The sequence below is a fragment of the Marmota monax genome, unplaced genomic scaffold, assembly GCF_021218885.2.
Source record: "Marmota monax isolate L192 unplaced genomic scaffold, Marmota_monax_Labrador192_F-V1.1 WCK01_AAM20220418_F8-fsc00176, whole genome shotgun sequence".
Taxonomy (NCBI): Eukaryota; Metazoa; Chordata; class Mammalia; order Rodentia; family Sciuridae; genus Marmota; species Marmota monax.
In genome coordinates, this window is record NW_026694774.1 from 851,745 (window position 1) to 879,238 (window position 27,494).

The following is a 27,494-nucleotide window of genomic DNA, read 5'->3' on the forward strand; positions in this document are numbered from 1 at the left end:
CAGCCTATGTATGTCTTTTCCTTTAAATGCGTCTCCTGTAGGCAGCATATTGTTGGGTCTTGTTTTGTGATCCATTCTACTAGCCTGTGTCTCTTAATTGGTGAGTTTAAGCCATTAACATTTAGGGTTATTATTGAGATATGGGTTGTTCTTCCAGCCATATTTGTTTATTTCTGTTACTAAACATGGTTTGTATTCCTCTTTGATTATTCTCCCCCCCTTTACTGTCCTACCTCCCACTGTTGGTTTTCATTGTTATTTTCCATTTCCTCTTCCTGTAATGCTTTGGCAAGGATGTTTTGAAGAGATGGTTTTCCAACTGCGAATTCTTTAAACTTTTGTTTATCGTGGAAGGTTTTAATTTCATCTTCCATCCTGAAGCTTAATTTCGCTGGATATACAATTCTTGGTTGGAACCCATTTTCTTTCAGTGTTTGAAATATGTTATTCCAGGATCTTCTAGCTTTCAGAGTCTGTGTTAAAAGATCAGCTGTTATCCTGATTGGCTTACCCCTAAATGTAATCTGCTTCCTTTCTCTTGTAGCTTTTAAAATTCTCTCCTTATTCTGTATGTTGGGCGTCTTCATTATAATGTGTCTAGGTGTGGATCTCTTATGATTTTGCACATTCGGCGTCCTATAGGCTTCTAGCATTTGGGATTCTGTATCATTCTTCAAGTCTGGGAAGTTTTCTCGTATTATTTCATTGAATAGACTGCTCATTCCTTTGGTTTGGAGCTCTGTACCTTCCTGTATCCCAATGACTCTTAAGTTTGGTCTCTTAATGTTATCCCATATTTCTTGGATGTTCTGCTCATGGTTTCTTAACAGTCTTGCTGAGCTGTCTATGTTCTTTTCCAGTTGAAATACTTTGTCTTCATTGTCTGATGTTCTATCTTCTAAGTGTTCTACTCTGCTGGTAGTATTCTCCATTGAGTTTTTAAGTTGGTTTATTGCTTCCTGAATTTCTAGGATTTCTGTTTGTTTGTTTTTTATAACCTCTATCTCCCTGTATAGTTGATCCTTTGCTTCCTGGATTTGTTTGCGTAATTCATTGTCGAAGTGATCTTTCATTGTCTGATTTTGCTGTTTAATGTCTTCCTTGATACTCCTGATCATCTGAAGCATGTATATCCTGAATTCTTTATCTGACATTCCATCTGCTGCAGCTGTTACCTCTTCTAAAGTTGCGTTGACCTGCATTGCTTGTGGTCCTTTCTTTCCTTGTCTTTTCATACTGCTTGCGTATCTTTCCTGCAGGCGCGGGCGGCGGCTCTGCTCTCTCCTTATTCCAATTGGGGTGTCGTGGCTACCACGCCAGCAGGTCACTGGGCCTGTTCTGGGCGCTGGCGGCGGCTCTGTTCTGCCCCTACTCCAATTGGGGTGACGAGTGTACCACGCCGGCAGGCCACCGGGCCTGATCCGCTGGTCGGTTGCAGGTTTGCCTACCCTGCAGGCACGGGCGGCGGCTCTACTCTGCCCCTACTCCAAATGGGGTGATGTGTCTGTCGTACCGGCAGGCCACTGGGCCTGTCCCGCTGGTCGGTCGCAGATCTGCCCACCTTTTGGGCACGGGTGGAGGCTCTGGTCTGCCCCTACTCCAATTGGGGTGTCGTGATTACCCCACCTGCAGGACGCTGGGCCTGTTCCTGGCACGGGCGGCAACTCTGCTCTGCCCCTACTCCAATTAGGGTGGTGTGTGTGTACCACGCCGGCAGGCTCCTGGGCCTGATCCACCGGTCTGTTGCAGGTTTGTCTACCTTGGAGGCGCGGGCGGCAGATCTGCCCTGCCCCTCCTACCACGCCTGCGGACCCCTGGGCCTGATCTGCAGGTTGGTCACAGGTCTGCTCACCCTGCGGGCACGGGTGGCGGTTCCGCTCCGCCCCCCACTCCAATTGGGGTCACGTGACCACCACACCGGCAGGGCCTGATCCGGGCATGGGAGAAGGATCAGCTCTGCCCCTACTCCAGTTGGGGTGACGTGTGTACCACACTGGCAGGCCACTGGGCCTGACCCGCCAGGCTGTCACAGGTCTGTTTACCTTGCAAGCGCGAACGGCGGCTCTGCCCTGCCCCTCCTACCACGCCCATGTACCACTGGGTCGCGGGTCTGCCCACCTTGCGGGTGCGGGTGGCGGCTCCGCTCCGCCCCCTCTCCAATTGGGGTCACGCGGTCACCACGCTGGCGAGCCGCTGGGCCTGGTCCGGGCGCTGGCGGCGGCCCGGCTCCTCCCCTCTGGCTCGACGACAAATTGAGGAGACTCGGGTGTCTATGCCTCACCCCCCCTACCAGGAGACCAACTGTTTATGTTGCCGCTGGTATTGATGAAGTTCTCTCCTCCGCCGCTTTCTGATGACATCAGATCTCTGCCATGTTGTTATCCTATGCGAATGGCAGCATTTCGTTCCCCTTGCCGGGCAACCAAAGCAACGGGTGAGTCCTGACCGGCCCTCAGCAGGACCCGGACAGAGAAGCAGTTTCCGCGGGCTCCTAGCCCCGGGCCAGGGAAGTTCCGGGAGCCGGAACTCGGCCGCTCGGTGCTCGGTGTAAGCTCCTATAAGAGTAGGCTCCAAGAAGCAGTCCCCGCGGGCTCAGTTCCGGGAGCCGGCATTCGGCCGCTTAGTGCTTGGTGTATGCTCTGATAGGAGCAGGGTCCAAGAAGCAGGCTCCGCAGCCCTGGGCCAGGGCGGTTCCGGGACGGTTCCGGGAGCCGGAACTCGGCCGCCCCGCGCTCGGTGTTCGCTCCGATAAGATCAGGTTCTAAGAAGCACCCAGGCACTGAACCCTAGCAATCTGTCTGCCAGCCGCAGGCGAATGGCAGCCTGAAATTCCCTGTTCTATGGCTGAATGAGCTGCGGTCAGTCGAAAACAGGGATGGTGACGTCAGCTTTCCAACATGGTGGCTGCTGGCCTCCTCTGTGGTCTGACCGGTGTGGAGAACCGAGATGGACAGCTTCTTTCCCCCGTCTCGAACCCAGAATTCAGCCCTGAGTACGGTGCTTGCACGGCTGGCAGAAACTGCAGCGCTGTATCCCTATGTTGCTATCTCCTCGTTTCCCAGCGCGCGCTGCAGACTCTAGCCGCGGGGCGATTTGCTGAATAAGCAGTGTTACCCTCCGTGCGACAAACCTCTCGTGTTTGAGTCCCCGTAGCCGATCCTCGTGCGATGGAAATCCTTCCTCCAGGTTCCGGAGCACCCCACTATTGCTGGAAATTCCTAACAAGATATCCTTTAGCCGTCCTGACTTGTCATACTCCCACACAGTGAAGCAGCACACGGGGGCAATGCACTCCCCTCGCCGCCATCTTCCTTCCCCCCTCCCACATCCTGTCTTTCATGGAACATTTTTATCAATTGTCAAGCCATATGGAATATATGTGTCAGAAACATAGTAATTAGTTTTATCTCAGTGATATCTTTTGCTGTGTGACCTTGAATGATTTGCTTACTATCAGTATATCTTAATGTTCTTATATGCAAAGTGAAGTATTTAGAGTGTTATCTCTGGGCTCTTCTAATTCTTAAATTTAGTTAGATATCTATCTATATATCTATTTATCTTTTGGGCATATAATATGTGGCTTCATATGGCATTAATGTCCTGTTCTAAATTTCACTGGATGATTTTTTTGTAGCCAATATTAATATGCTTCCTCTAGCATTTCTGAATTTTATACATTTCTTTTACTTCAGTGCTTCTTCATTTCTTTAACTTTATTATCAGTTTAGTTCAACAAACATTTAAACAGTCCCTACTGTATGCTAACTTGTAACAAATTATTAACAAAACCATCACTAAATTCTGTTGGCTTTTGATAGTTCAGTATATTTATCAACACAGCACATTAAAGGAAAAAGAAAAATCTGCTATGTACAATTAATAATTTTTTAAAAAATAAAATATGTGTCAGCTAACCAAGTGAAAACCATAAACATGTTAAGCACTAATATGAATTTTTTTTAATTTGAGGAAATAAAAATAAGTAAAAACCACATTTCACTACTATATGATATACAGTACTAGAAAATATAACTATTTTAAAAAATATGATTATGAAAATATATAATATTATGTGTAAAGTATAAAAGTGTATATTTATGGTGCAGCAAAGAGGACTTAAAATTCTTTATTTCTAGTATGAGTATGAATTTATTCATTATCAAACAGAACTGACCTCAGAGTTTATTTTCAAATGATTTATTGATTGCTTTGGTTTAACCCAGCAATTTTTAAATTGTGTGAAGTAAAAACTGAAACTCCCTCCACCTTCAGGACTATTCATTGTTAACCATTTAGTGAATATCTTTCCTAATTTTTTCAAGTTATATATAAAACTGATACCTAACTTCAAACCATATTATTCACTTCAATATATGATAAGTTAGAAAAAAGCATAAAAGGGAAGAAACACTCTTTTATATATGATGAAGTAAGATAAACTATACCTCTCTCTAACATTAAAAGATATCCTTCCTTTTTTCATGTATCTGTATCTTATTATTCAGTCTCATCTATTATCTGTTCAATGCTCAGCTTTGGAGGTAGTAAAGACAATAAAATACTGTTCCAAAAGATTTGACTATGTTTACATTAAGTAATTAGTACCATGGTTTTGCTTTCATTAACAATGAAAAAATCACAGTTGAAATTTCCCCTTTTCTGATATTTCTTTTTTGAAGATAAAAACCTATCAATTGAAATTCAGCTGATCAGAGGATATTTTTATCTATCAAATTAGTCAAACAATTGGGTTTTATCTTAAGAAGTTCTGCTAAAAATATAAAAGGTGACATCAATTACTGAAATTATTTAAGTCAAAGTATTATTCAATTTAATTGTTGTTATGCTATATAATTGAGGGTAGTTTATAAAATTGGATTAAGAACCAGTATAATAGTAGGAAAGAATCAACAAATGTGTGAATTATTTTTTACACTTATTTAAAGACTTTGCTGGTCTTAATTGAAATTCTATAATTAAATGTCATGGATACTCACCCATTAAGAACAAGGACAAGAAGATTTGAACTTTAGCCCTCATTTTCCACAGGAGAGACCATACTGACATATTTTATGGTGTGGCATTGGTTATAATATTTAATTAAGATCTTTCCTAAAAATATATACCCTTCAACATTAATATGTAAGTTCATTAATTTGGTGATTTTTTCCATACTATAAGGAAAAAACACAGATAAGTATAATTTAATGGCATTAGTTAATGATTACTTTGTATAAGGCATTTTATTTATGACATTCAAATTACTGAATAAAATATCCATGTGAAGTAGGTATTAGTATTAGTTTTACATATGAGGAAATTTGAGATGTGGAGAGTTTCATTTACAGAAAGTTTTACACCTTATATATATTAAAACCAGACCTCAAACTCATTGGCCTTAATGCTCTGCTGTTAGCAAGTATAATGAGTGCAGCTCACATAATGGAATAGTGGAACACATGATGCAACACACAGCAACTATTGTTCTCTAGGATTGACTTTTTATAAGTGAAAAAGGATCCCCAGCTAAATTATCTTCCCTAGTATTTACAATATACTTATTTAGGCAATCTGTATCTTATTCCTTATATTAGATACTTATTTTAAAATATTGTGGAGATCTACTGTGCAGCATGGTGATTACAGTTAATAATGATATAGCGTATAATTGAAATTTTCTCAGGAACAAGATTTTAAATGTTCTCACCATAAAAAAAGTGTAAAAAGAAATTAAAGATAATTCATAATCATTATATATGTTGACCCTATAGTGGAACATCAAACCAGAATTTCTTCCTCCTATCTAACTATAAATTAGTACACATTGATCAGCCTTTCCCAATTCCTCCTTTCCCACTACTTTTCCCAACTTCTGGGTCACCATCCTACTCTCTACTCTTATGAGATCAAATTTTTATTAGTTTGGTTTTAGATTCTGCATAGGAGTGAGATAATGTGGTAATCATTTTTGATATCCCTGGCTTATTTCATCTAATTTAAGGAAATCAAATTCCAGCCATGTTATTGAAAATGACTGGATCATCTTCTAAATATTTTTCAGTTGTTAATGGGCCTTTATTTAGTTAACTAATTAATTAATTTATTTATATGTAGTGCTGAGAATTGAACCCAGTGCCTTACACATGCTAGGTGAGTGTTCTACTACTGAGCCACAACCCCAGCCAGGATCATCTTCTTTTTATTGACTAAATAGTATTTCATTGTACATATACACTTAATTTCTTCGTCTAGTCATCTGTTGATAGATTTATACTTCTTAGATATTACGAAAAGTGCTGCTATGTCCAAGAGAGTCCAAATGTCTCTTTGACTACTGATTTTATTTCCTTTGTATAAATACATAGGAGTACGATTTGGGATTGTATGGTAGTTCTAATTTTGGTGTTTTGAGAATCATCCATATTTTTGCTGTAATAGTTCTACCAATTTACATTCCCACTAACTGTGTGCAAGGGTTCCTTTTTCTCTACATGTCTGTCATCACTTGTTATAGTTTGTTTTCTTTGATAGTAGCCATTCTTACTCAAATGAAGTGATATCTTTTGTGGTTTTGATTTCTATTTCCCTAATCATTAGTGATGTTGAGCATTTTTAAATATACCTGTTGGCCACTTGTGTATCTTCTTTTCAGGAATTTTTGTTCATGTTTATTGCCTATTTTAATTTCTATTTTCCATTTTTATGCTACCAAGTTATTTAAGTTCATTATACCTTATTAAGTCCTTGTAAAATGTAAAGTTTGCAGATACTTTCTCCCATTCTGCAGATTGTCTCTTTAGTCTTTTGACTTGTTTCTTTTGCTGTGCAGAATATTTTTAATTTGATGTAATTTTGTTCATTTATTTTTTTAAATATATTATTTTTATTTATTTATTTTTACGTGGTGCTGAGGATTGAACACAGCACCTTGTGTGTGCTAGGTGAGTGTCTTACCGCTGAGCCACAACTCCAGCCCCCTCGTTTATTTTTTTAAAATAATTTTCAGTTGTAGATGAACACAATAACTTTATATATATATATATATATATATATATATATATATATATATATATATATATGTATATATATATATATAATGTAACATGGTGCTGAGGATTGAACCCAGTGCCTCACATGTGTTGAGCAAGTGCTCTACCACTGAGCTACAACCCCAGCCCTTTGTTTATCTTTTATGAGCTTTTAAAACAATCCTTGCCCATTCCATTGTTGTAAAGAATTTCTCCCATGGTTTCTTCTAGTAATCTGTAGTTACAGGTCTTACATTAAAGTATTTAATATATTTGAATTGATTTTTTTTAACTGGTGAACAATAAGCATCTAATTTCATTCTTCTGCATGTGGATGTCCAAGTTACCTAATATGGTTTGTTGAAAAAGCTGCCCTTTTTCTAATGTGTGTTTCTTAGTTTATTTGATGACATTCAGTTGGCTTTAGATGAGTGCGTTTACTTCTAGTCTTTTTATTCCATTACACTGGTCCATGGGTCTGTTATTTTTTGTTGTATATTTTGAATTCAGTTAATGTAATGCTTTCTGCTTTGCTGTTGTGATAAATACAAGTTTTATGATTTTTAATAATTCTTTTAAGAATGTCACTGGTATTTTGGCAGGGAATGCACAGAATCTGTAGATTGTTTTGAATAATTTGGACAGCTTAAAAATATTGTTTTTGTCTAATCCATAAACATGGAATGGCCTTCTATTTTTATGTTTTCTCTTCAATTTTTTTAATCAAAATCTATAGTTTTCATTGTACAGTTCTTTCACGTCTTTCATTAAGTGTATTCCTAGGTGTTTTAATTTAATAACTAGGGTAAATTGTATTGCTTTTTAGTTTTCTATTCAAGATAATTCCCTGTTGGCATATAGGGAAGTATTGACACTACTATTTTGTTTTGTTTTGTTTTTTTCTGGTAATGTGTATTGAACCCAGTGCTGTGCACATGCTAGGCAAGTGCACTATCACTAAGCTACTTCCAAAAACCTTTTTGTTTTATTCATTTTATTTTGAGATAGAGTCTCTAAGTTGCCAACCTGGCATCAAGTATATATTATTGCCTTACCATCCTGAGTAGTTGTGATTAAAGCTGCTGTGATTTTTGTATGTTGATTTTATATCCTACAATGTTGCTCAATTTGTTTGTTAGGGCTAATAGTTTTCTTTAGTGGAGTATTTGAGGTTTTTCTAACGTAAGAACATATCATCTGCTAGCAGTGATTTGACTTCTTTTCTAATTTGAGTGTTTTTCATTTCTTTTTTTTAACTTTAATTATTTTATTTTTATTGTATTTTTATGTATTTTATTTGTTCTTTTTTGGTTATACATGACAGTAGAATCTATTTTGATATATTTATACAAGCACAGAATATTTGTTATTCTAATTAGAATCCCAGTCATTTTCTTACCAGATTACTCTGGCTAGTACTATGTTGAATAAAAATGGTGAAAGTGTGAATCCTTTTTGTTCCAGATCTGAGAGAGAAAACTTTCACCTTTTCCCTATTCAGTTTGATGTTAGCTGTTGATTTATAATAAATGGCTTTTATTATATTGAATTATACCTAATTTCTTCAGCACTTTTATCATGAAGGGATGCATGATTTTATCAAATAATTTTACTGTACCTGTTGAGATGATCATATGATTTTTGTCCTGTCGCTTGATATGGTATATCATGATTTTGATTTGCATATATTGAAACATCCTTTTCCCCGGGATGAATCACACTTGATCATGGTAAATCATCATTGTAATGTGCTGTTGGACTTGGTTTCATATATTTTATTGAAGATTTTCACATCTAAATTCCTCAAGGCTTTGGCCTGTAGTTTTATTTTTGTTATTGTTGTTGTGTTTTTATCTGTTTTTAGTATCAAGGTAATGATGACCTTGCAGAATGAGTTTGGAAGAATTCCTTCCTATTTAATATTTTGGAATAAATTAAGAATAATTGGAATTCTTCTTTATATGTGTGGATAAAAGTAGCAGTGAAGCCATATGTTCCTAGGATTTTCTTAAATGCAAGAGTTCATGTTACTCATCCAATCTCATTCTTTACTGAGCTGTTCAACAGATTTTTAATTTCTTCATGATTCAATCTTGATGATATCCAGGAATTTTTTCTTTTGAAGGATGTTAAATTTTTATGTGTATTTGTTCATAAACTTCTTAAAATGTACTTATCATGTAATTTTTCCAGGAATAGAAGTGAAGTTAAGATGATTCAATATATATTTTATGTAGTATATTTTTTCAAATGTTCATGTAAATAAGTTAAATTAATATGACACCAAGACATATAAAATAATTTGATACTGATAAATCACTAAAAGTAGATCCTGGAATACATTATCTTCTATATAAAGATTATTAACTCAATCCCTTCATATTTTCATAATATGATTAAAATTGAACCTTTGTGTTCACTAGTCTGGCTGGTCTAGTGATTAAAAGACACCTTGAGTTCAAATGTTAGTTGCATTTCTTAGAAGCTTTGTGACTTTGGCTGTTACTTTACTTCTCTGGGCCCTGGTTTCCTCATGTGTGTAGTAATAGTACCTACCTCATAAGGTTGTTGTGAGGATTAAAGGAGTAAACATGTGTAAAATTCCAAGAATAATAGCTAACATATATGAAGCTTTCAAACATTAACTAGTAATAGAATGACCATTATAAATGTGTTTAGTTTATGATCTGACATTTTTTTTGTGTGTGTGAAAACATTACAACGTTAACTGGAATATATGAGTGTTTTATAAACAACTGTGTTTTCCTTCTTATAGGATATTTGTCTCAACACTTAATGTTTTCACTTTTTCTTTTAGCCAGTTATCATTGAACCTGAAGCAACAAGTTTTACAATGGAAAACAGACCTGATTATATGCCTCCAACTCAATATTCATCAATGGTGAGTGAATTGAATTATTTCATTTTGAGCATCAAGACATTCACTATTAGCAGAAAAACAACATCATGACTTAAGTAATGCTCCACTTTTAGCTTTAATTTAAGGATTTTGATATAATTGGGCTCCTTACAGTATTATTTACAAGCAAATTGAATCATGCTACTGTGTACTCTAGTTAACATTGCCTTTCAAAAGTCTTAAAAGAATTCAGATGAATTTGTTCAAAATTTTATTTGACAGTTTAAATGCTGTTGGTAACCATGTGTTGTTCCTTTCCTTGGCAAGTAGACATTGGCCAATTTTTACCTTTTGTTCCTGTGACCCTTTCTCCCTTGAAACATACTTAATTTTTCTCTAAGTTTCTTATTTTTTGAGAGAGAGAGAGAAAGAGAGAGAAATTTTTTAATATTTATTTTGTAGTTTTTGGTGGACACAACATCTGTATTTTACTTTTATGTGGTGCTGAGGATTGAACCCAGAGCCCTGTGCATGCCAGGCGAGCGCACTACCGTTTGAGTCACACATCCCCAGCCCTTCTTATGTTTCTCAACTACTATGATTCTCAGTTGCTTTTACTAGCTTTTATTCCTTAGCATAATATTTTTTAAAAAAACCTAAAAAATTTGATCAAATTTTCCAATGCATCTCCTGAAACTCCCTGTCCTGTAATCTACTGGCCATAACTCCAACTACTCTTAAATCCACAAATAGTCCAGATGCTTCACTGTTTTGACCTTTCATACATTTTGTGTGTTTGGATTTCCCTTCACTTCTTTCTCATTCTCTATTGAGTTATTCTTACTCATTCTCCAACATTTAGCTCAAATGTCAATTCTCTTGTGAAATCTTGTCTGACATCCTTAGGTAGAATTAATCTGTTTCTTCTTGTTTAGTTACATGGCACTTTGTAAATAATATTGTCAAATATTTCATCACATTGTATCTTAGTCAGTCAATCTGTGCCATTTTGCTTATTGATTCATGTAATTGTAGAAAGTCAAAATGTACTTTGAATATAGTAAGGAATTAATATTTATTGACTAAGTGAAAGGATGGATGTATGACTAGATGGCTGATATCTCAGTGCAAGGACAGACCAAATATCCATGAACCAGAATGAATAAACCAGAAGACTGTTTGGTCCACTAGGTCCAGAGAACAGAATACAAACTCCAAGGAAATCCTGATAAACAAAGTAAATCCTGGTGTTTTTGTTCAGCTATCTCCATCCTTTCTGCCCAAGGAAAGGAAACCTCTAACTAGTGTTAAAAAGATAGGAGCATTTACTCTTCCAGGGTATACACACACACACACACACACACACACATACACATACACAAGGAATATATTTTAGAACATTTCTGAACCTTCTGACCAAGTTGTACAGTAATTAGTGCCGCAGTCTGGCTGGGCACAATCAGGAGCCACTTGTCAAAAGAAACTAACTTTATTTTTAGAACCACACACGCCAAACAAAACAGCCTCTCAGGAAAAACCCTCAGAGCCTCAACTGCCACCACCGGCTTTCCACAAGCCTCTCTCTCCCACCCAAGCTTCTCTCCACCTCCCACAATCCTCCTGCTGTTGAGGCCGATTGGCTGGGTCACGTGGGTGGAGCCAAAAAAGTCCCCCAATGAGCAGCTCCGTGGTCTGAAAGGGCAGGGAAACAGCCCAATGAGCATCACCGCAGAGGAGCCAATCAGCTAGATGTTGCTGGGGCCGCTGTGAGCCAATCATCAGCCAGCAGCTGGAAGTTTGCTGGCAGCTGGAAGTTTGCTGGGGCCCCTTCGGCTGTGGCTCTCAACATCTCCCCCTCTCTGTTTAAACAACAAGCATGTGGCTTAGGGACCGTGCCTGCCTTAGGTTGTCCAATAGTACATATGGTCTTTTGGTACCATTGCAATTGGATCTTACCCGTCACTGACTACCGGTCCAGTATACAGCCACACCTGTGGAGAGGTCTTTGTACCAGTGGGGGGGTGAGGTTCTTTGCCTCACCTCTGTTGGCCCCCAAATAGCTGGAAGATCATGACAAGCAGAAGGGAGGAAGATACACCAAGCCAATTGACGGCTCCTTTTGGAAAAATTGTACCACCAATGACATCATCAGCAAAAATACCCCAACACTACCACAAGTCACTGCACCAACAGATAGTTCACAATGCATACAGGTGAGCTCACAATGTGTCCAGGCAAGTTCTGCAAGCAGTTCAGTGATGGCTATTGTAGAAGCTGTAGATTGGTTTTATCTTTGACTTCACCAGCACTGGGATGAAGATAGGAATTCTGGCAATAATGGCTAAAGAAAAAATTATGTAACATTACAGAAGGCACTAAAAGAAAACAATTTTCTTAACAATTTACATTGTCTTTAAGAGAATTATTAAATATAATGAAAAGGAAAGGTGAAAGTAAACAAACAGATCTGTTAAACTTCTTTTTTGTTTACATATTAAAACAATCCTCAACAGTTGTTTACCCAATTTAAATTAAACCATTTAAATCACGTGAAAAAAAATATTTGGATCCATTTTATCATGAGTGCTCATCATATATGATATATGGACATACGTACATTCAAACATATAACACAAAACACAAGTGTGCATACATAATATAATACATACAACACATAACATTATAGTAAAGGCCTTATAACCTTTTACAGGTGAAATCTCCATTGCAATGTTTAAAAACTCTATAGTCAAAAAATAGAACTGATCAGCAAAACATTAACCTAGGTCTGTATGAGCTCAAAAAACAAAATAGAACTTCATGATATGGCAAATGGCAATAATAAAATAGATATTGAAAAAAGCATCCTGATTCTGTTGCAGATGTAAGAATAGCCAAACTGGAGTTTTGGATATCAGTTGTTATAGATTTGAGCCAAATCATCTTCTTTTTGGTCTGTAGAAATCGCTTTAGTTAATCTTTCTGGAATCCAAATTGGCTGCTGTTCTCCCTGTGGAAACACATAAACAGACCCCAGACTCCAGACAATCACTGGGTCAGGACCTTGGTTAATCTCTCTGGAATCCAAATCGGCTGCTGTTCTCCCTGTGGAAACACACAAACAGACCCCCGACTCCAGACAATTACTGGGTCAGGACCTTTCCATTGTCCCGTTAGAATATCCTTCCAAAGTACCTTGGGCTTATGTACATTTTTTGGACACATATGCCTTTCCACAGCACTAAGTCCTGATGAATCCAAATTTAAAAAGTTTAGAGTAAAAAGGGTTATTTAAAGTTTATCTTTGGGGAATATATACCCCTTCCCAATTCCCTCTTTTTGCTTTAATAAGTACATTTTAATAGTTTGATGAGCTCTTTCAACTATGCCTTTTCCCTGTGGATTGTATGGGATTCCTGTTATATGAGTAATGCCAAATGTTGAGCAAAATAGTTTAAAAGAGGTAGAAGTATAACCAGGGGCATTATCTGTTTTTAACTGTTTTGGAACACCCACAGTGGCAAAATTTTGTAAGCAATGAGCTATAACATCTTTAGTTTTTTCTCCGGCATGAAGGGAGCCCATCAAAAATCCAGAAGAAGTATCAACTGTAACATGCAAATATTTTAATTTTCCAAATGCTGGCAAGTGTGTAACGTCCATCTGCCAAATATGGTTAGGTATCAATCCTCTAGGATTGACTCCAAGATTAACTTGTGGTAAAAAGGTCACACAATTTTGACATTGTTTTATTATTTGTCTAGCTTATTCCTTAGTTATTTTAAAACGCTTTTGTAAAGTATTAGCATTGACATGGAACTTTTTATGAAAATTTATAGCTTCTTCTCGTGTAGAGAAAATATGTATGTCATGTGTAGTTTTATCTGCTAAATCATTGCCCAAACTAAGGGCTCCAGGCAATCCTGTATGTGCCCTGATATGTCCTATAAAGAATGGATCTTTTCTGTCCCAGATTAGACTTTGTATAGTGGAAAGCAAAGAGAAAACAGTAGAAGAAGGGGAAATCCTACCAGCATCTTCAAGAGATACTATAGCATTAACTACATACTGACTATCAAAAATAAATTAAATACAGAATCTTTAAACATCACAAAAGCTTGTAAAACTACATTAAGCTCTACCTTTTGATCTGATTGTTTGGGAACTAAAAATGTAAAAGTTTGATCAGGGGTAACTACTGCTGCTTTACCATTATTTGACCCATCAGTGAATATATTTGGAGCATTCATTATAGGTGTTTTTCTTGTCATTTTTGGAAAAATTACAGGATGCAATGACCAAAAAGACAATAAAGGATTCGATGGTAAGTGGTTATCAAATGAAACATTAGATTTGCACATGATTATTGCCCAAGTATTTAACTCATTAGCTAACTCATCAATTTGATTCATAGTATATGGAGTAATAATTTTATTGGGAGAAATTCCAAACACTCCCTTTGCTGCTTTTATTCCTTTGAGTATTAATTGTCCTACAGCCTCAGGATACCTATTAAGAATAGTGTTAGGAGAATAAGATAAATGTATCCATAATAATGGACCTTCTTGCCAAAATACTCCTGTAGGAATATTTTTGTTGGTAGTACAATAAATAATAAAGGCAAACTTATATCAATTCTATCCAAATGCATATTTTCCATATATGTTTCAATGATTTTTAATGCCTTTCTTGCTTCAGGCGTTAACATTCGGGGTGAATTTGGATCTGATGGACCTTTTAGGATATCAAATAAAGGTCCCAACTCTCCTGTTGGTATACCTAAATAAGGCCTTATCCAATTTATGTCTCCTAATAACTTTTGAAAGTCATTAAGTGATTTGAGTTGATCTACTCGTATTTGAATTTTTGGTGGACGGACCATGGTTGAGTATAATAGAACTCCTAAATAATTAATTGGAAAATTTAACTGTACTTTATCTATTGCTATCTCTAGATTATATATTTTTTAATAATTTTGTAAGTGTGGCATAACATTCTAGCAATGTTTTTAGCTTTGTGTGCTAATAATACATCATCCATATAGTGAAATATTTGTAGTTCAGGATTTTGATTTCTAAGTGGCTGGATTACTTTGTTAACATAAATTTGACACATAGTTGGGCTGTTAGCCATCCCTTGAGGGAGTACTTTCCATTCCTATCTCTGATCAGGACCTTCATGATTCAGTGCAGGGATAGTAAATGCAAAACGTGGAGTATCCTCAGGATGAATTGGAATTGAAAAAAAAAAACAATCTTTAATATCTATAACTAAAACATACCAGGTTTTTGGCAAAGCAGACAATTGAGGAATCCCCAATTGAGCAGGTCCCATAATAACCATTTCATTATTAATGGCTCTTAATTCTTGCAGTAATCTCCATTTACCAGATTTCTTTTTGATGACAAAAATGGGAGTATTATGGGGAGATACAGAAGGTTGTGTATGTCCTTCTGCTAATTGTTGTTTGACCAGGTCATGGGCTGCTTGTATCTTTTCTTTAGTCAGGGGCCACTGAGGAACCCATACTGGTCTTTCTGATTTCCAAGTAATTTTTATTGTCTCAGTGGCCCTTTCTGAAAATCCAACCCATGTCTGTCTGTTCCTTAATCTATTTGTATTGGTGCTGCTATACCTTGCTCTTGTTTTTCTAATCTTTTCCTTTCCTAAAACCTTGTCTAGTCATAATAGTGGGTGCATTTTGGTTGATGTTATTTGTTAATGTCAAACCTAATTGATCTAGGACATCTCGTCCCCATAAATTTATAGGAAGATAATCCAATACATATGGCTGTATAGTTCCTTCACATCCTTCAGGATCCTTCCAATCTAATACCATTGCATTTCTATGGGGATTAGTTGCCACTCCTAGGCCTCGAAGCATTTGAGTGGCTTGTTGTAATGGCCAATGTTTTGGCCATTCCTGACAAGATATGATGCTAAGGTCTGCACCTGTATCCAGTAGTCCATTAAATTCATGTCCTTGAATATTTAGTTTTAGCATGGGGCGAGAATCTAAATTTAAAGAAAGCATAGCCCAATCTACACCTGTGGAGCCTAATCCCTTGGAACCTCTTTCTACAGCACAACTGGAAAATTTATCATGTAGGCTGGGTATTATTAGTAACTGTGCTATTCTCTCTCCTGGTGAAATTACTGATATACCCTTTGGAGAACTGGCTATAATTTTTATTTCACCTTCATAATCGGGATCAATTACCCCAGGACTTATCATAAGTCCTTTTAGAGTAGAAGAGCTGCATCCCAATAATAAGCCTACTGTTCCTTTGGGAAGAGGTCCTTTTACCCCTGTGGGAATGATTTGAACTCCCATTTCTGGAGTTAGTACTGCTCTGGCAGAGGCACAGATGTCCAACCCTGCGCTCCCTCTGGTTTTCTGATGAGGGATCTGATGGACAATGTGTCCTGGGCACTACCCTGATGGGGTTGCTGGGTTCCTCCAGTGCTCCGTATATTTGTGGTTTTGGGCCCCGGAGCATTGGGCCCCCCTGTCCATTTTTTGGCAATGGAGCCTGATGCCTTTCTCCACGATATCGTGGATAAACACCTGGTCCTTGTTCGTTTTTTGATAATGGAGTACCCTCTATGGTGGTTTGAGAACGGCATTCATTAGCCCAATGTCTCCCTCTACGGCATCGTGGGCAAATACCTGGTATTCTACTCCTTTGATACCTAGTTTTGTTAAACCCTCCTCCTATGGGGCAATTCCTTTTAAAATGTCCTGTTTGTTCACAATTGTAGCATGTTCTTGGCCTGGCATCTAAAGCCTGTTTTACTGCAGCTGCCACAATTTGCCCTTGTTCATTAATGTCTCTGGCATCTAAAGCCTGTTTTACTGCAGCTGCCACAACTTGCTCTTGTTCATTAATGTCTCTACATAATTTAATATATGTGTTTAAATCTTCATGTTTCCATGGTCTAATGATATCTCTGCACCAACGATTCGCTTGCTCATAAGCCAGTTGTTTTAGTAATGGCATTGCTTGTTCTGTATTCCCAAAAACTCTGGTAGCTGTTTGAATAAGCCTATCTACAAATTCAGCATAAGGTTCATTAGCTCCTTGTATTACCTTAGATAACTGACCTTGTAAACCTCCATGTCCTTGTAAAGTCTTCCATGCCTTAATTGCATCTACAGCAATTTGTGCATATACACCAGGATCATATGCAATTTGTTGCTGCTGATCCTCATAAGGTCCCTTTCCTAACAACATATCTAGATTTCTCTGAGGATAACCAGCTGCTGCATTTCGCCTAGCCGTCTCCTTGCAAAATTCCTCATTGGCAACCTTCCATAACAGGTATTGTCCTCCATTTAGCACAGCTTTACACATATTAGCCCAATCTGCTGGCGTCATGTTCAAGTTGTTAATGGATTCGACCATGCTTACAGTGAAGGGTGCTTGAGGACCATAGGTTGTTACAGCCTCTTTTAGCTGCTTCACTGTTTTGAAATTTAAAACTTGGTAAAATCGCTGCCCTCCTGCCTCAAATACAGGGCATGTTAATATTTGAGATCTTGTCTCAGGATCCCAACTATCAACTGCGGGGGTTGGGGACCTCCCAGCATATGGAGGTGGCCTTGTTAGTTGGACACTTACGCCCTCTGGTGATAGAAAGGTGTTAGTAGCAGTCTCCTGTAGAGGTGGTGCTGTTGGTTGGACACTTACACCCTCTGGTGATAGAAAGGTGTTAGTAGCAGTCTCCTGTTGTAACTTTCCCCCTGATGGCTTTTTCTGTTTTACACTTTCTTTCTCTGTCTGACTAGCTTGAGAGGCCTTCTCTTTTACTTGAATCTTTTCCTCTGTCTGACTAACTTGAGAGACCTTCTCTTTTACTTGAATCATTATGTCTTCTCCTTCCTCTAATAATTTACTTAACACTCTTTCAGTTTGTTTTTTACTAATTTCTGATCCCGTATTTCTACTATAATACAACCCAACAAGATGACGCCAAACAAAACCGAGACAGAATGAAATAAAAAGGGAACAACAAAAAGTCATTATAGCCTTTCTATCCTCCTGACATGTGCATCCGTCCTTTCTCCCTATCTGTTCCTCAGACGTAAATAGTTTTTTCCTCAGATGTGAGCGGTTTTTCTTCCGTCTCACTCATCTCCAGGGACAGGCAACTTAAAACAAAAGTGAAGCAAAATAAAAGAGGAATCTCCTCCAACTTCCACTTCTACATTCAAAAAGTAGATTTCCTATATTCTTCCAGTATTTCAAAAAGGGGAAAATACTACATTGCATATTTATTTTCTTATCAAGATCTGATTCAATAATTTTGGAAATATTTTCCAAGCAATATATAATTACCAGAAAAATAAAATTTTAACTTCTTTAATAGAAGCAATTTCAGTGATGATATATAGAAATTTCTCTCTTCCTTTCCCACATAAGGTAACATAAAAATATAGTATATTAAGGAATAATAATTCACTTTATCTAACCATAAATTTTGAAATTAAAATTCAAAAAAATATTAGCAATTTTCTCATCATATAATTTATAATTTTAATTTGTATTATAAGAAATTTAGAGTTACGTTTGTATTATAAATTATACATAGTTGATTATATAGTTACATAGCAATAAATGTTATAAAATATTTGAAGGAAGAAGGAAATCTTAGTCACTTCTTACTAAACAAGGGTTATTAGTGACAGATAGCTACTTTTTAAAACATTTTTTATTTGTAGATGGACACTATATCTTAATTTATTTATTTAATTTTATGTAGTGCTGAGGATCAAACCCAGTGCCTCCTACGTGCAAGGCCAATGCTCTACCACTGAGCTACAACCTCATCCTACAAATAGCCACTTTTAAAGGGAAAATGTGGATAAACCATTCCTAATTTGAATTATTTGTTTATAAATGTTAAGTAATTCAGACCAAATGGAATGCTAATTAATATCTAGCTCAAAAGTATTACCATCATTCATTTTCTGGACGTGGAAAGTTCTAAGTGTTCCACACATATTGGATGTGGCTTTTTCTTGGAATATTCTGTGTTCCTGAGTAGGTATAAAGGTAAAAGCTCACACATATGTGAAAATGATGTCTCAGTTGTCTCTTTAAAGTTTCTTTATCAGAGATAACACTAAAGGTATATGAAGAGAAATGTTCATCTAATTACTATGTCTACCACTAGAACAATGAAAGAACTTTATACTTTCCACATGTAAAATTCCTATTTTGCATACCTTTTGAGTGTAGTTACATGGACTGTAATGTTTTTCTAAGGAAACACTCAATGAAGTGTAAATCCAAGTAATAATAGCTATCATGTATGGATTGTTTTCTGTATACTGAATCGTATGATAATCATTTTATAAGTGTTGATGTAATCTTTGTATAAAACTTATAAATTATGTATATTATCATATGTATTATTTTCTCAATTTTATAATTGAAGAAATTGGACCATATAGAGTACATAACTTACCCAAAGTCACAGTAGTCTGACTCCTAAGCCCAGGGTCTCATTCGGTGTGAAACACTATTTCCTTCATAGCATTTGTGTCCAGAATTACTACAATTACCTCACTCCACAACAAAGTTCCATTTGTTTTCCTGACTGTCTTTCCAGAAAGGGCCAAACAGATTGCCTGTTTTAAATCAAGGCAAGATTATAAGTTATTGGCAGTGCTAGAATTAGTTACATTCCCTGAAAGAGCAAAGTACTGTGTTAAAAATATTAAATAACCCTCTTTAAAGATTTTGCATTGAGAAAAGTTCTGCAGTGCCCTAATTGAAAAGTAATTTAAAATTCCTTTTTAAAAGTTTATGGGGAAAAACATGTATATTCCACTAGTTTTTAATATCATTGGTTTCTGCAGGGCTAGTTAAATGGCTATTTCTACCCATTTTGTTTTTAAGATGTATTATCCTTCAATTATATTTAAAAATGCAAAATACAATATATTATTAGAGATGAGAAAGTTTTCAAGGTGCCAGGTGTCTTTTAAATTCAATTAGCACATTTTCAATTTTTTTCTTCTTATTTAAAACGTGAACTACAGATATTTTTTCCTGTTCATATGTGGGTGATGTGCCTATATATTCCTAATACTTGTGTCTTTTTCCTCTCAAGATAGTTTACATGATCTACTATGGCTTATTTAAGTTTTCAAAACATACTCCTCTTTGAATATAAATTATTTTTAAATATATTAAATGAAGTTTGTTGTTGTTGTTGTTGTTCTGTTACACAAAACATGGAGCCTACCCAATTAATTGTATAAGAAGTACATCTAACTTTCACAGTAATGCTCCATGCTATGAACCTCAAAGAAGTTATACTTTCTATAAACATTTCTATGTGATAGTGTCATACTCCTACTCAAAACCTCTCAGGTTAAACCTGAAAATTAATTCTGAATAGTTTTCCTTGTAATTCAAAACCATCCATTTTTAGTGCTGGTTAGAAAACAAGCAACACTGGTTTTCTCAATATCCATGTTTTTTTTTGTTGTTGTTTTGTTTTGCTTGTTTATTTTGTTTTACTTTTGCTTCTGCCACAGTGAGCTACTTACCCTCTTAACAATTCACTGCATGCTTGCTAGTAACTTGTCTTTATTCAAACAATTGAATCTCTCTGAAAATGCCAACCTCCTTTCTTGTAATCTGAATATTGGTGTCTCTCCAAAGATGACTCCTACTTCTCCATAGGGTCTTTTCTGATTATTACACTTGCTATAGATTAAACAGTCATAAAATTTTGTCTTCATATACTACTTTGTATTGTTATTTCTCTTTTATGTGGAGATAATGCTCTATTAACCAGGTATACTGATTTCCAGAGAAACAACTTGGCTTATCCTTCAAACACAAAAGAGAGGGCCTTGACCATATTAAACACAAATATTTGCCAATTCAGGCACTAATCTTGTAATTTGGTACATATAATTTCAAGTCTTACAGTGGAAAGGGCAGTCAATTGAAGATAAGAGACCAGTCATGGTCCAGATTCAGTCAGCAAGTAACACCTTGTTTTGCACAAGACAGATCACTCAACTAACTCACCTGTGAGGTGGTAATTAAACTCACTGTTCTACTTACTTCAGTTTTGGGGTTAGATCATATGTGATTATTTATGTGAAAGCATTTTTAAATAATTTTAAATTTTTAAATAAAAAATTATATTTAAATAAAATAATTATAAGGTGGTAGCGATAGACAAATATTTCCTTGCTGAAATCATCTATTTGTAGTTGTCCAAAGCATCTGAGGAAAATTACACTTATTAGTATGTTCTGCCTCATAACAAACCTAACTTTTCTCAGCTTTGAAATACTGAAGTGGCACCATGAAGTATTTGAGAAGCTTCAATACAGACATCTTTTTTCACTTACTGGTGAAACAGAAAGCAAAAGGTCATGAGCATAAATCATACTTTTATGTTGAGAACTGTTTTCTCTCCAATAAAGTTCAACCCATAACTTAATTACTTTTATTGTAAGTTGGAATTATCTTTGAGTGAGTTGAGTTTTTCAGTTATCAACATATTAATGAAAGGATTTTTCAGATTCTGTATGTTGATAATTTCCCTAAAATACAAATAGAAAATCAAAATTCTGTTTTCCATTTCTTGCAGTTGGACCAAGGAAGTCTATAGTAAGTAAAGGAAACAGTACCAATGAAAAGGAGAGGAAGCACTCAGTGAAATTATTTGTTAGAAGGAATTCAACATAAAGCACATAAAATATACAAAATTAATACATGCTGAGAAATTGTAATAATTTCAATTGGCATGGATGATATTTCCAGTGCATATTGCATTCCATAGACATTCACTTTAGATATATATCAGAATTGAGATACAATTTTATGATTTCTCCATATTACTTTGAACTCCAAACTATTCCTAGTTAGTCTATTATTAGTATATAAGATAGCAGAATAAGAAGAGCAATTGTAGCTGGGCGAGGTGGCTCGTGCCTCTAATCCCAGCGGCTCAGGAAGCTGAGATAGGAGAATAGCGAGTTTGAAGCCAGCCTCATCAATGGCAAGGCACTAAGCAACTCAGTGAGACCCTGTCTCTAAATAAAATAAAAACTAGGGCTATGGAATGTAACTCAGTAGTCAAGTACAATCCCTATTAACAAAAAAGAAAAGAAAAGAATAAAAAAGAACAACAACAACAATTGTGATTTAATAATTGCAGTTATCCTTCTTCAATGTGTTTATCAAAGAAGGAAAATCTTTAAGGGTTTTGTTGCTGAAATTTCATATGTGAATGGAGTTTTAATATAAAAATATGAGGTAAGTTAAAGAGACTAAACCAGTTCACTTTGAAAAATCTGAATGCTGAACAACACTGGGCACTCATTTCTTTATGGCTTCAATGCATTGGAATACTGCCTGCCCCTTGAAGAATGGAACATGAACTTTTGGCGTTTTAGAGTTCCTACTGTTTCCTATTATGACAAGTTTATACCCTTACATACATTTTCTTGGTCTCTAAAATTTGAGTTTGTAACTCATTGCCTGCTTGAAAGAAGGCTTTCATATGTGATGGCTTTGCATATCATACCGATTTTGTCCCCATAGTAACACTATGGAGTACATGCTAATAGCCTTTTTGATCAAGTTATTAAACAGAAGAGATGGTACATTGCAAAACCACCATTTCAAAACAAGTTTCTTTGACATTATTTAAGGAATGAATGAGTAAATTAATCAATTACTCCAGAACAGAACCTATATTCTTTTTACTTACTTTTGTTCTTTATGATATGGAAGATCAATAAATCACTCTTTATCCATATATATATATATATACACATACCCATAAGGTCTCAGTTTCCTTTATGGTTTTGTTTTCAATATTTTAGCCATTAGTTGGTACTATGCAGAATTAGGTTCAGAAATTTTATAAAGCTCTAAGAATTACTGAGGGAATGACTTTCTTGCATGATTTCCATGCATTATAGTACAATTGATGAACTTGAATGTGTAGTTTTATGTGACTCTTGGATGTATTAATTTCATATGTGTTTATCATATTTTACCTTGTAAGTTCATATTTTGTTATTGTGTTCCATCACTTCTATGTTTTCCAACAAATATCTTCCCTAAATATCATATTTTCTTAGAATGAATCTCTCATGTACCATATATATTTTATGCTCATTGTGTTCTCCAAGGTACATCGTCTCAATACATAATTATGTCATTTGCAAGCTAAATGCAGTTTTCCACAAATCTTTAGCAACAGCATAGAAATAAATTTTAATAATATTGAATCTAAGAGTGACCCTAGCCTAAAGTACTTATTGTGTGCTCCTATTATGACAGTAATTCATTGAAAACCATTTTTCTTAGCCATTCTTCAGCCATCTGGGTATTCCCTTCGAAATTTTATATACCTCATTATACTTTCCTACTTTGTTGTGAATCTTGCACAAGTGATGCCATCTAGCAATTCTTTAGCCCCAAAAAGCCATCTCTTTCATCTGTAATACATACATTCCTTCACAGAAAATTTTAACTTTAGTATAGTTAGTACTATTATTGTAATACCACTTCCTGCTGTACACTAAACAACGAGGAATGCACAACATAGAAAATATAAAAAGTTTGCAATGTCCCTGAAAGTATAAACAAAAAGTTATTAAGCAAGGTTCATTAAGGACACAATACTAAGTATTTTGCCCCAAATGTGTGCCAAAGTCCTTGTAGCATCACAGAGGAGGCAGGACTTGAGGTATTGGTGGAGGAAGAAAATAAATCATTTTAAAACAGGAAGAGGAATGGATCTGGAGTCTAAAAGCTTACATGCAGGTCACTGACTGAATCCATATAATTAAAAGAGAAAATTCATAAGGCAATGGAGTTATAGATAGGAAATTGTATGTAAATTGTATTTTGTGTTCAGTGTAGTGATTATTTTTCTTCATTTTGTTTTCAGTATGTAGAACTTAAGCCAACATGTCTTTATTGTATTCCTTCCAAAATACTAGAACTATTGTATTTTTTTAATTTAATAATATACATCTCAATTATTTTGCAAAACAATAGCTGGATAGTTTCTATGGAATCTAGTTGGAGCCACTTTTCAGCTCTTGAGATTTAAATAAAGCTAAACTAAATAAATTATATAATCTTTATTGAAATATAAAACTTAAGGAACACAGTACTTAATTTTATTGAATATAATTTTATAACCACATAATTAATCAATTAAAATATACAACTTGGTGCTTTTCTCATCCTCAGAGTTCTGCAAACATCTCCACAATCAATTTTGAGTTACTTTCATCACCCCAAAAAGACTATATTAATTATATTATGTTATATTAATTATATCCATTACTATATTAATCATTATCCATTCCATCATTCTTCTAGTCCCTGGCAAACAGTAATCTACTTTTTGTCACTAAAGATTTTCTATTCTGGATATTTCATGTAAATATAATGAAATAATATGTGGCCTTTTGTATTTAGCTTCTTTTACTTAACACGTTTTCATGATTCATTTGAGGTATAGAATGTATCTTTATTTCATTCCTTTTTATTTTCAAATAATATTTGGATATACTACATGTATCCATTAATACAGCTATGAACAGTCAAGTGCACATTTTCTGTGCACATAACTTTTCACTGTTCTTGGGTATATGCCAGGCATGGAAATGTTGGATCACATGCTCCATGTCTGATCACTCAAAGAACTAACAGACTCCATTCCAAAGTGGCTGCACCATTTTAAATTCTCACCAGCAAAACTTGTTATTGTGTGTTATTTGGATTATAGCCTGCCCAGTACTTGTGAATTGCTATCACAGTGTGGTTTTGATTCATATATTAGGCATCATTTTACGTTTTTATTGGCCTTTGCATATTTGTAGAAATATCCATTTAGATCCTTTGCTTATTTTGAAATTAGGTTATCCTCTTATTATTTAGTTGCAACCTTTCTTTGTATTATATAGAAACAAATTCTAAATAAGATATAAAATATGCAAACATTTTCTCCTATACTTTAAATTGTATTTTCATCTCCTGATAATGTTTTCTGAAACACAATTTTCAAAATTTGTTCAAATTCATTTTATGTATTTTTATGTCATTTCTGTTTTGTTAAAATAAATAGAAAAACTTTGCCTTTATATTTTTTGCTTCTTATAAAAAGCTCTGTGAACCATTTTGAGTTCTTTTTGTGTAAGGACTAGGGAAGAGATCTAAATTCATTCATTTTCATGTGTATATCCAATTGACTCAGCAGTATTTGTTAAAAAATATTCCTTGCTCCACTTAAATGTGTTGTCCTGAATATGAGTTTATTTCTGGACTCTAGATACTATTCCATTAATTCTTTATATATCCCTATTCTTGTAAAATACTGTCTTGTCTTGATAAGTATACTTTACAGTAAGTTTTAAAATCATGAGGGTTTAGTCCTGTAATATTGGTCTTACTCTTCCAGACATTTTTGGCTCCTTTGTATCCCTTGCATTACCACATAATTTTGGGATAAGATTGTTAATTTCTGCAAAAAGTAAGTCATCTGGAATTTGTATGGGGATTCAATTGAAAATTTAGATCAGTTTGAGGAACACTATTTTACAAATGTTGTTTCCTGACCTGTGAACATTGGATATCCTTTCCTCCACTTTTCACATGAGTGTTTATAGCCACAAATTTTCATCCATTATTTTAGTTGTATCCCATGAGTTTTATTATATTTTCATTTTAATTCCATTGCAAGTATTTTCTAATTTCTCCTTATATTTTCTCTGAGACACATTGCTTATTTAGGAGTGTGTTTTCTAAAATTTTCAGTTATATGTCTATTTCTCAAACATCCCTTCATTATTGATTTCTAATTTTATTTCATTGTAGTTAGGGAATATATGTTGCATAATGCCAATCTTTAAAATTTATTGAGATTATTTTTCAACCTAACATATGATTTCTCCTGCAAAATGTTTCTTGGATGAATGAATATAAATGTGTATTTTTCTGTTGTTGGATATACTTTTCTATGGATATCTTTTAAGTATAATTATTTTATAATGCTCACAGCTTCTAGATCTGTTTTTATCTTCTGCCTCTTTGCTCTATCAACTATTGAGAAATGGGGTATTGAAATCTCCAAATATTATTATTGAATTTACTATTTCTTCCTTTAATTTTGATATTTCCTTCATATATTCTGGTATTCTTTTGTTTAGTGTTTATAAGTTTAGAATTTCTAAGTCTTCATGATCTTATTAGGATATTATAATTATGCATAACATTGGAGTTTAATTTGACATAATCATATATGCATGGAATATGATTCACTCCACTTAAGTCCCCAGTGTTCCTATTTCCCTCTCCTGCTCTTTCCCCCTGTTCCCCTTCCCCTACTCATCTTGCTTCCATTTGTATATAGTTTTTTAAATTAGTTCTTTATAGATAAACATGAAGGTGAAATTCACTGTGGCATACTAATATATGTACAAAGCATAATTAGTCAATTTCATTCCAGTAATGGTCTCTTTTCCTGACCCCCCTCCCTCCACTTAAGTCTCTTTCCTCTACTCCACTGATCTCCCTTTGTTTTCATGGGATTCATCCATTCTTTTTTTTTTTTTTTTGTATTTCAATCTAGCTTCCACATTTGGAAGAAAACATTTTATCCTTGAATTTCTATACCCAGCTTATTTAACTTAGCATGGTGTTCTCCAATTCCATTCATTTACCAGTGAATTGCAAAATTTCAATTTTATTCATGGGTGAATAAAACTCCATTGTGTGTATATACCATGGTTTCTTTATCCATTTGTCTGTTGACAGGCATCTTTGCTGGTTCCATAACTTGGCAATTGTAAATTGCACTGCTATAAACACTGAAATGACTATATCAATATATCAATATATCAATGCTGATTTTCGTTCTTTTGGATAAATACTGAGGAGGGGAATAGTTGGATCATATAGTGGTTCTATTTCTAGTATTTTGAGGAATTTCCACAGTGGTTTTCAAACTGGTTCTACTAATTTACATCCCAACAACAATGTACAATTGCACCTTTTTCTCAACATCCTCACCAGAATTTATTTATTTTTTTTTGTATTCTTGATGGTTGCCATTTTAACTAGAATGAGATGAAATCTCAAAGTAGATTTGATTTTTATTTCCCTGATTGTTGGGAATATTAAATATTTTATCATGTATTTGTTAGGCATTTGTAATTCTTTTTAGAAGTGTTTGTTTAGGGAAGCTGAGACAGGAGGTCAGTGAGTTCAAAACCAGCCTCAGCAAAAGTGAGGTGATAGGCAACTCAGTGAGACCCTGTCTCTAAATAAAATACAAAATGGGGCTAGGAATGTGGCTCAGTGGTTGGGTGCCATTGAGTTCAATCCCTAGTACCCCACCATAAAAAGTGCTTAGTTCCTTTGCCTATTTATTAACTAATTTATTTGGTTTTTAGTGTTAGGTTTTTTGAGTTCTTTATATATTCTATATTTAATCCCCTGTCAGAGAAGCAGGTGGCAAAGACCTTCTCCAATTATGTGGGCTCTCCCTTCATGTTCTCCATTGTTTCCTTTTCTGTGCAGATGCTTTTTAATTTGATGACACTTCAA